This window comes from Haliotis asinina, chromosome 16, assembly GCF_037392515.1.
Source record: "Haliotis asinina isolate JCU_RB_2024 chromosome 16, JCU_Hal_asi_v2, whole genome shotgun sequence".
In the NCBI taxonomy this organism is placed as follows: domain Eukaryota; kingdom Metazoa; phylum Mollusca; class Gastropoda; order Lepetellida; family Haliotidae; genus Haliotis; species Haliotis asinina.
This window is the reverse complement of record NC_090295.1, coordinates 38,593,364-38,604,890: the sequence shown is the minus strand read 5'-3', so window position 1 is coordinate 38,604,890 and position 11,527 is coordinate 38,593,364. Positions and strand designations below refer to the sequence as shown.

Below are 11,527 nucleotides of genomic sequence, written 5' to 3'. Positions count from 1 at the left end.
CACAACAGTGACCGTAAGTCACTAAGGTGACCTTAGTGCAATGTTAAAAAATGGGACTTAGGTTGACCTTAGTAAAGATTGTTTCGTGGAAGGAGTCCCAGGTCGTGAGGTCGAACATATGGACGCCTCCACTGTGGCCCCGGGTTCATCAGCACCAACGTACGTGACAGACCACTCAGACTTTCCTCCCATCAAGATGACTCACCATGATGTAATTGTGTGCACGCAACCCACCCACTCACCTGCAGGGTATGTTGTGCTGCCATGAGTGAGTTTATATTCACGGCTACGGTGCTTTTACCAATATTACATCAGTATCTGGGGACACCAGAAATGGGAACAGAACCAGGACCTTTGACGTGACGAGCGAAAGCTTTAACACGTTCTAGCAGACCTGGTCGAGTGCTTTGCAACAATGGATGTTTTCCTGAACGAAATGGTGTATTTGTTGTTTAACGTTAGTACTATTCCGCATACATGACCACGATGAAATAATCTAGTTAGGTAGCAGACAAACCGGTGATCGATGCTATGACCTACGTGGTCGATATTATGAGCATCCGGTCATGATCACAAGTTTGATAACCCACCGTCAAAGGTGTGACCATGCTTGACCACCCCAATCATTGTGTCGCCTCTTACGGCATACATAGATATATATATATATAGAAGGGGCGGATCTGCATCCATAGATTGGTGGGGAGTATTGGCAGACACACGCAGAAGGGGCGTATTGGCATATATAGGTGGAGGGGTGTGGATTGGCATACAGAGGCAGAAGGCGTGTATTGGGATATATAGGTGGAGGGGTATGGATTGGCATACAGAGGCAGAAGAGGTGTATTGGCATATATAGGTAAAGGGGTGCGGATTGGCATACAGAGGCAGGAGAGGTGTATTGGCATATATAGTTAGAGGGGTGCGGATTGGCATACAGAGGCAGAAGGGGTGTATTGGGATATATAGGTAAAGGGGTGTGGATTGGCATACAGAGGCAGGAGAGGTGTATTGGCATATATAGGTAAAGGGGTGCGGATTGGCATACAGAGGCAGAAGAGGTGTATTGGCATATATAGGTAGAGGGGTGCGGATTGGCATACAGAGGCAGAAGGGGTGTATTGGCATATATAGGTAGAGGGGTGTGGATTGGCATACAGAGGCAGGAGAGGTGTATTGGCATATATAGGTAAAGGGGTGCGGATTGGCATACAGAGACAGAAGAGGTGTATTGGCATATATAGGTAGAGGGGTGCGGATTGGCATACAGAGGCAGAAGGGGTGTATTGGCATATATAGGTAGAGGGGTGTGGATTGGCATACAGAGGCAGGAGAGGTGTATTGGCATATATAGGTAAAGGGGTGCGGATTGGCATACAGAGGCAGAAGAGGTGTATTGACATATATAGGTAGAGGGGTGCGGATTGGCAGAAGAGGTGTATTGGCACACATAGGTAAAGGGGTGCGGATTGGCATACAGAGGCAGAAGGGGTGTATTGGCATATAAAGGCACACAGGTTGGAGAAAACGTGTTTGCACTCAGAATCCGAGAAAGCACGGGATCAAACCGATAAGCGACAGAGAGGAAACGTGGCCAACTGCTCTGAATCACTGGTGCCAAACTAATCGCAAAATGGGCAAGAGGTATATCTGGTAACGGATATCTCACGGATAGATTTTAGTTTTTCATGAATATTACCAACATGATCTGAACACTTCGTCCCCCCAAAAACCGATTGGGTAGCCTAATAGTTAAGTCGTTCACTCGTCACCCCGTGAACCCGGGTTCGATTCCCCATATGGGTACAAAGTGTGAAGCCCATTTCTGGTGTCCATATATGTGTAAGATAACGGATCGTCCACGTACATACAGTGTGATATTACATCAGATCGACTGACAGAGAGGCTGCGAACACTTTGACATCAATTATATGGCAAACAAACGTATGTCTGGCTATACGTCCACGTGCCGTTTGCCGATATGTTTCGGTCGGAATAATTTAGCTTCACTGTTGAAAGACAGAACAGCTGCCATACTGTGGAATTAACATACAAGGTGATATAAGATTACCCAGCCTTGGACACTGACTCTAAGTAACGGGTATTCAATGGTCATGCATTTGATACGAGTGTCAGTGTTGTATTCAATGGTCATATATTTTATGCGGGTATCAGTGTTGTATTCAATGGTCATGCATTTTATACGGATGTCAGTGTTGTATTCAATGGTCATGCATGTTATACGGGTATCATTGTTGTATTCAGTGGTCATGCATTTTATCCGGGTATCAGTGTTGTTTTCAATGGTCATGCATTTTATACGGGTGTCAGTGTTGTATTCAATGGTCATGCATTTTATACGGGTATCAGTGTTGTATTCAATGGTAATGCATTTTATACGGGTATCAGTGTTGTATTCAGTGGTCATGCATTTGATACGGGTATCAGTGTTGTATTCAATGGTCATGCAATTGATACGGGTATCAGTGTTGTATTCAATGGTCATGCATTTGATACGGGTATCCGTGTTGTATTCAGTGGTCATGCATTTTATCCGGGTATCAGTGTTGTTTTCAATGGTCATGCATTTTATACGGGTGTCAGTGTTGTATTCAATGATCATGCATGTTATACGGGTATCATTGTTGTATTCAGTGGTCATGCATTTTATCCGGGTATCAGTGTTGTTTTCAATGGTCATGCATTTTATACGGGTGTCAGTGTTGTATTCAATGGTAATGCATTTTATACGGGTATCAGTGTTGTATTCAATGGTAATGCATTTTATACGGGTATCAGTGTTGTATTCAGTGGTCATGCATTTGATACGGGTATCCGTGTTCTATCTGACCCCTTGATTGAGTCATGTGTGTTTTCAGTCTACTCACGTTTTGATGGCGGTGTCGTAATGTATCAAAATCCAGATTTCAAGTGTATGCTACCTCTTGCCTGGCAGATGACATCCTAGTCGAAAACCCAAGGTTGATAACATGAGCAACTATTAAGGGCATTGAATTGCAGTGGTTGGCTACATTTGGAGAAGAGAGTCTTATGGATGTCGGGTTCTTTTTTCACGAGGAATACGTTTCGGAGTATAATGGTTACATTTGGTCGGGTCTTTTCTGACTCAGATTCTAATTACATGTACAGTTGAAAGTTAAAACGTTCTAGCTGTTACATCGAGAACGGGTGATGTAAATTAGTTTCTGGCGTTGTTAGTGCGTATGCATGAAGATAGCAAGGAATTCGATAAGCATGGATCAATGCAGACAAACGACCCTTGAATATTTCCCTGTTCTCGAGGGGGTCACTTACCCCATGAAGTCACCCTACAATGGCAGCCCCATGGGGCTAATTACCTAGTTCAACTTGAACTGACCTGGTCACAATGGGTCGTTAATTAAGTCTTATGGTCAGCTAATCTATGTGCAGGCATGGCCGCCGTAACCAAGGAGAGCACGTGGCTGACCGGTACAAGTAGAGTGGCCAGACTCGCATCACGGCTCGTGAACAACGGGATATATTCACCCAGCTGACACCGCGATAGAAGCTTCAAGGGTAGATATTGCATTTATTACCCTACCGTGCGTTATTTAAAGTGGTCGTCACGTGCATGAATTCTTGAGACTGTGTTGTTCTTCCTGTCTTACATCCGTGTTGATTCTGATAGAATTCATAGGCAAGGCCGTGATTTATTAAACCGGGTGCATGCGCATGTTAGTTGAATGTGTTTTAGTTTCAAGAATAGCGTCAGTGTGTGTTGGTGTGTGTGTGTGTGTGTGCGTGCGTGCGTGTGTGTGTGTGGGCGTGCGTGCGCACGTGCACGTGTGCTTGTGACCACAACACCAAATGGGTCCAATGCCATGATATGAATATGGGGCAAGTGAACGTGCCCCAGCCGTGGTCTCCGTTCTCACATGTACGAGATCTGTGAGAACGTTGCTGTTCATTAGGGCTGGGACGGGTGCCCGTCTCAACACCCGGGCCTGTTGTGATCAGACCCGTGAAGACCCGTGCAGATCGATGCTCATGATGTTATTCACTGGATTGTCTGGTCCACAATCGATTATTTACAGACCGGCGCCTCATAGCTGGAATATTGGTGAATGCGTTGTGATCACACACCCGTTGTGATGTCAAAAATAGGTTAATCAGTGAACTATAGTATTATTTCATGAGTTAAAGTGTGGGTTGTCTATGTGTCGGTGGACATAATTTACAATCACTTCTCTTGAAAATAATGAATGGATATAAGACATTGGAAAACTCGAAATTTTAGTTTCCGAGCTGAATAATATATTGCCATTTCTTGCAAATTGATATCAGGAAATAACCTAACGGGTATCAGGATAGGGTAGGGTAATAGGGGCTGGGGTCCCTGGATAGAAAATATGGACCCGCCCCAGCCCTTCTGATCAATGCTGCGTTCAAATAAATTTCATTGTTGTTCCTTGCGCAACGAACGCGTGAAAAAATGATACCTAAAATGGGATTAATATTGTTTCAGATTTGGCAATAGAATATTAGCGTAACATATGACTCTACGACATCACTATTCGCGGTCATAATATTGTGCACTTAACTGCATTTCCGAAGGTAGCATTCAGACGTTGGCCCAACGTTGGCAAACTGTGGGGCAAAACCATGCATTGCCAACTTTGTGTCAAAGTTTGAATACCACCTGGGACAGTGCATAAAATATAGCCCGTCCTACCGTCCTTGGCGGTCTACATTTGTGAAGGATGGCCATTTGGACGGGGGAAATGTTTGACTTGGTTTGAAAGAAGAGTTCTAGTTTGGGGGACTGGCTGTCTTTGTTCAGGACTGGCCACTTTTTGGTGCAGCCTGTCATTTATTATTAGACACGTTGTAAACATATTTGACTATTTTCTTAGAATGCATTGCACATTCATTGTGCGCGAGGATTCAAAGTAAGACCACGCTTTTTCTGTTCAAATTAAACGTGTAGTTAATCTGAAATCATGAAATCAAACCACGAAATTTCATCGTCATTTACGTCTTAACTATATTATTTCAAAACGATCGACCGAACGAGTGAAGTACCGGTGAATTAAATAGACTGGGCTCAGTACTTGTAACAATGAAATAAGTGCATGGAATCCATTGGTTTCACTTGGATATGATGCGTCTTTCTTTCTTTGTCGCAGGTCAACAAAATGTTTGGTTGTCGTGACCTCATGAATGAAGTTCTGTCTTGATTGTTGACGATAGGATATGAGAGTTACCCCCCTTCCTTACTCTTCTGCCCATGCGTCAGCTCTGCATTGATGTATTGCAGAAGAGAGGAAGGTTGGATGTACGGATCGTCTGTCGCGAGCTCGATCTTTGCCTTAAGTAAGTACATAGACTAACTCTTGATTAGTAAAGGTCACGACCAAAGGCTTTAGTTGACCGAGATGTAGTCATTAGCTGGTTTCACTGGGGTGTAAATCCGAGTAGAGGTTTTCAAGGGCGGATCGAGATCCGCTCAGCTGTTTTAGCCCCGCTGTTTGTTGCCGAGTTCGTTGGTTCGCTGGAGTTGAATCGGACAAAAATTCGATAAGATGACGTTGGTTATCATAATAATCTATGCGAGAATTCCGTAGACTGTTACATCATTGTTCTGTAATGGACGTAAAGACAGACGCTAAGTACTCTTTACGTCGAACCTCGCAAATCCGAACTGTTCGAGTAATGTAAAATCCCTTTCATTAGAGAATGTTATGAAGTTACCCTAAGACTGACCTGCTACACGGACAGTAAAGAATTTATTGACCAGCTCATACGACTGGCCTCGCACGAAGAAAAAACAGTATTACCCTCATGTTGAAATATATTTTGTTGACAGCATAACTCCAGCATACTACCAGTCATGTCATTATGTTGACACCATCTGTCAATTTGAGATTAGTGCGTTTTGACATACTCTCTTCATAGAGCTCATATGACTGTTTTAAATTCGTTGAAACTGTTGAATGACTAGGTATTCAGCATGTAGGTTGATGGTCATATGGGAATAGATGTGTCCTATTTTTCAAGTGTCATGTGATATATCAGATCATTTTGGTTATAAATAGATTTCATTGTTTGGCTTTGCCCGTGTACAACATGCACTGATGTTCTGTAGAGTTAGTGGTAAAAGTATTCTTTAACCATATACAAGGATCGTTTAATGTATCTGTTACGTGATATTATTTCCATGGTTGTGGCAGTTTTCAGAGATAGAAACTCTCAGGCCTGAACTTGAATGTATATCACATAACAAACTGCTTAAGCTTCCATAGTTAGACAGTCAGCTGAGGCATACCCACACCTCACTTTTTGGTGTGGGAATCTACTGAGTGGATTTCCTGTAAATGTGCAAATTCCATGGACACATGTCCTAGCTATGAAGGCTGGCATTTATAGCAATTAGCATACTGGTGTATATTACATTATATCACTGTGCCTGTTATTTACCACCTCCTGTGGTGACTGGCCAACCATTAACTTGAAGTGAAGTAGTTAGGGCTATTGCTTACTGATAACTTATCTCATTGATCTGGTCATACAATTTCATGGACATGTACAACTTAGATTTATGAGAGGGCTTAAATTACACTCTGCGCCAACAATTTTTCCAAACAGCACCAACCTTGAGCTGGACATAAGTTTCAGTAGATGTTAGTGTTATATGAACTGTTATCAGGTGAGCTGATTAGACCACATTGGATTAGTGGTGGAAGTCTTTGATTTATTAAACAGGTTGCCAAATAACATCTTGTTTTGCTATTTCAAACTCATATTTTCGAGCAAATTGAAGGTGTAACCATTCGTTTGTCTAGATCATTTAATCATATCGGCAGCAATTTATCTTTGCAGTAGCCAGAATACAGTTCCCTAATGATAGCAGTATGTGCAGGACTTTGGAATTTCAGCTAGTTTGATGAGGTTTTTCAAAGGTTACTTCATTCATATGCCTATATTGCTGTATCATGACTTTTGAACCCAGGTGATTCCCCATTGACATGGGAGTAGGGAAAAGTTTGTTTCTATTGTTACTAGTTGATTGTGTGGGATGTTACTGCTGATATCAACCAACTCACATGGCAAGTAGCTAACAGTTTGGTTGTAACCTACTGGTTGGTTGTGTTACTGTAACTGGTATGTGGGATGTTACTGTTGATATCATCCCACTGACATGACAAGTAGTTAACAGTTTGGTTGTCAGACTTAATGGTTGGTTGTGTTATTGTAATTGATATGTGGAATGTTACTGTTGATATCAACCAACTGACATGGCAAGTAGCTAACAGTTTGGTTGTGACTTACTGGGAGGTGGTGTAATTGTAACTGTTATGTGAAATGTTACCGTTGATATCAACCAACTGACATGGCAAGTAGTTAACAGTTTGGTTGTGACTTACTGGGAGGTGGTGTAATTCTAACTGTTATGTGAAATGTTACCGTTGATATCAACCAACTGACATGGCAAGTAGCTAACAGTTTGGTTGTGACTTACTGGGAGGTGGTGTAATTGTAACCGATATGTGGGATGTTACTGTTGATATCATCCAACTGACATGGCAAGTAGTGAACAGTTTGGTTGTCAGACTTAATGGTTGGTTGTGTTACTGTAACTGATGTCTTGGGTGTTGCTTTCCAATTTGTCATTTACTTGTTGATGAAGAGCTGAAAGTGTGCATGGTGAGGATTGATTCAAATGCGGATGTAGTGATTTGGCATCAGTGACTGGTATATTGTAGAACTATTATGGAGTGCTAGCTTGAAATGAAGTTTTGTAATTATTACTCTTTGAGCTTTCAGTAAGACAAAAGCTATGTCAATGCTGTCGTGTCCTTATTACCTTAGGCTGGGATTTATGTAGAAACAACTTTCAGACTGTGTAGTCATAACTTATACCTTTTTGAATAATATGCCTGCGAGATGAGTTTTTGTTATTTTACATTGGTGTCCTTCTCTAAGCTATTACAGACCATGATGAAACTAATATCCTATACTTGTATTTTCCTTATATCTGAATCCCAATATATTGCTTGTATTGGTAATAATTAACAACAGATTTTTGTATGAATTATTACTCCATGATATCAGTGTCAGCCTTTTCTTCATTAAGTATTGATAATAACTAATAATTGATTTTTTTACCATTGATTTTCTCCAATAATAAACATGCTAAATATATAATGTCCATGCTAGACTGTAATCAACATGATCAATCTCCATTATTAGTGGAAACAGATTTCACTGAGCCTTAAATGACAACAGTGAAGACAATTATGCATAAGGGACTCTGATTATCAATGACACCAGGTGTTCTGTGAAAGCATGTGCATATCGTACTCTACCCTAAATAATTCATTTTCCATAAAGTAATGTGTTGATTAAAACACAGTACTACAGCTGGACAGGGAATGCCTCCACTCCTGACAATATCCCATCCTGTCACCCACAAAACTATCTACAAAATATCAATTATATATAGGGGATTTACCCCCTGTATTTTATGGTCTCATACTCCTAATTTTCAGGGAACCTGGACTACAAGATGGGGATACCAGACACTTAACTGTTATTATTACACTATGTTTGAATATTGTTGCAGTTCAGTTACTGTTATTGTATTGTGTGTCATGATCACCACTGTAATTAAACTTCAAATCATATCATAACACCGCTAGTAGCAGACTCAGTGATAACTTCTTGTTACTTGAAATATATTTATAAAAAAAGTATGAGGACTTTTTCTGCGTCACAGTGGATGCGCTAATCTATTTTGTCGCATCTGTTGTCAATATTTCTGAGTATAGGATGCAAGAATTTGTTTCCAGTAAATCCCTGTATAAACTCACAATTATGGGACTTATTGTTCATAATTGAAGCCCCTTCATCAAGCAGTGCTAATTAGCAATCACTGAGTTTAGTAAAGCTTGTTATTATGCTAGTAGGTCAGTTGGCTGTCAGTGTCTGGTTGGCAAGTCAGTTGCTATGTTCCATGGGAATGGCTAGAGCATTCATTGATTTTCCCAGCCTTTTTGTTCTGATGCTCATGATTGATACAGTTAAGTAAATAAATTAGCTGTAGTATTGAAATATTTATATTTGATCTTATTTGGCTTTTTAAGGGAGATTAGTAGTTGGTGTCGCAGTACCTGAACGACTTTACTTTCCATACTGCCAAGCCCTCTCTGTAATGCTAAAGTTCTAGATGAAGCAAGTGTAGATTTCCTTAAGTACTGATAAATTTCTGAATCTCTGGTCTACCTGGGGCTCCTTTTCAATATGTATGGGTTTGTTTGTTTCTATAAAAAGTGTGTTTATCAAGAGACTAAGTTAGTCATGGAGATTTGTTTAAATGGATGTATTTAAGTTTGAAATAAGATATTTGGTGCAGTGTTTGGAGAAAGTCATGACAGGGAAATAGGTCTCGTCCAAGTTACAGATATAGGGATGCAATCCAAGGTGAAGTATGGCTTTCCTTGGTCTCCATAGGTCAAAAACTTTAAAGTGAGTGAGTTAAGTTTTGTGATGGTTTTGGCAATATTCCAGCTATATCACTGTGGGTGACAACAGAAATGGGCCCCACGCATTGTACCATTGTGGGGAATCAAATTCATGTCTTCAGTGTGCACCATGTCGAGCCAACACTTGAACCACTATTCTGACCCAGCTTTAAAGTCACAATGAAGGTCAGTTTGAGAAAAGTATGTTTCTTTGTTTAAAACTGACATTTTTGACAAGTCCCTATTTTCACTTTATTTCAGTTGTATTTTAACATGATATTTTCCTCATTGCCAGAAAAGGTCTGCTACATTTTGGCCATCTGCCTTAGGATGGAAATGGTAGTCAGTTGGGCCAGCAGGTCTTTATTAACATTTAAAAGCTACAATGCCACACCACCCTTCTCTTGAAATAAAATCATTCATTTGTGTCAGTAATACAATCAACCCTCAGGGAATCTTCCATATAATTTATTCCCCAAACAATTATGGATTTAGATTACAGTATTAAATTAAAAAGTTTGATTTAATTAACGCGATGTTGCTTTACATCAACTCTCTGGCCTTCTACATTATTTAAGTGAACCCCATAGAGTTATGTCCCTTTGAGCGCTCTTTATGAATATCCTACACACAACCTGTGATTGAAACCAGTTTGGGAAACACTGATACTGTGTCATTTTTCAGATTTTGATGCAAATTCTTGTGTCCTATACACATAAAATTTGACTGTGGCTGCAGTGAAATTTATCAGTGCATTCACAAGTACGCCGACAAAGTCCAAATACTTTTGTAAAAATTCCAATCAAGTAACTGTAAGTTATCACTGAGTTTGATACTAGCTGGGTTATGGTATTACAGCAATTTCATTGTTGAAACAATTAATATGTTGCTTGATACACAAAACAATATAAATATTAATGATAATGTTTAAGTGTCTGGGACCCCTATTTTGTTGTCCAGGACCCCTATTTTGTTGTCCAGGACCCCTATTTTGTTGTCCAGGACCCCTGGAAATTATAAGCACGCTTCCCAGGAACCCTCAAATACAGGACTCAAATTAGATCCCTGTTGATTGCAATTTGTTACTTTTCATACATGGCCAGTGTCCTCTGTATGGAATCTGTGTGCCTTGAAGTTTTGATTATCGAATTCAGGCAAGTGTTAAGAGAAAGTCTTTTGTTGCATCAGTATGAAGATATCGTGAGTGCATATGTCCCAGATATATAAAATATAGGCCAAAATATTGTCGGAAATGTGTGACATTGTGCCTTCTCCGAAACCATAAGTAGAATTGGAGCTGTGTTACTGGCATTGGGACAATTTCATCTCCAGTTTGCTGCATGCTAGGCTGCAAAATGGCCTCAGGACTTTCTGTGGTATCTCTGTACTTCAGACAGTGCTAATGTGAGAATCTACAGGCAGATTCACATGAACTTCTAAATAATATTCTAAAGGTACTAGTCATTATTGACTGGTTACTCTTCCTTTATAAAATTAATGACTGTAAGTGTCCATATATGGGTAAATGATTTGTGAAGGAAACCAACAATTCAGTATTCTATTCATACCTTATAAAGGCATTCATCCAGTTGCAGACTGTCAAGTAATTGCAGTTATGGAATGTGATCTTTTTTTATTTCCAATCAAATCTTTTCACATGCAGATTTCAGGAAAATATGATATAAAGTGAAAACTGATTAAAATTGGTGATTCAAGGATGAAATCCCACCGATTCCAAAGCCAACAGCCATTAAGTCTGTTTGCCATGTAATGTTTATCACAACAAGTGTAGAGGAGTGATATTTTTCATATCATAATCTTGTGCATTGACAGTAACTTATTGAATATGAATGGAAGTTAATGTAACTAAGGTTACAGACTGGTGTTGTCTGTTGTTACAATGACTCTCTGCTTCAAATGCATAGGTCCTCTGTGTCCACATTGACTAGTCAGTTCAATTGCATTCACATTGACTGTCCTGAAGTACCTCTAAGGCATTACCCATGTACTAGGTACACTGAGGTAAA

General features: G+C 40.2%; 1 protein-coding gene across 1 annotated transcript in view; it reads left to right on the top strand.

The window, feature by feature from the left end:
- The first annotated feature begins 5,273 nt into the window (after window positions 1-5,273).
- The window catches only part of LOC137268074 (tripartite motif-containing protein 2-like), a 49,579-nt gene continuing 43,325 nt past the window's right edge, over window positions 5,274-11,527 (top strand). Inside the window, exon 1 of the mRNA XM_067802579.1 lies at window positions 5,274-5,352. The gene's annotated coding sequence lies outside the window, so the exon portion shown is untranslated. The remainder of the gene's footprint in view (window positions 5,353-11,527) is intronic.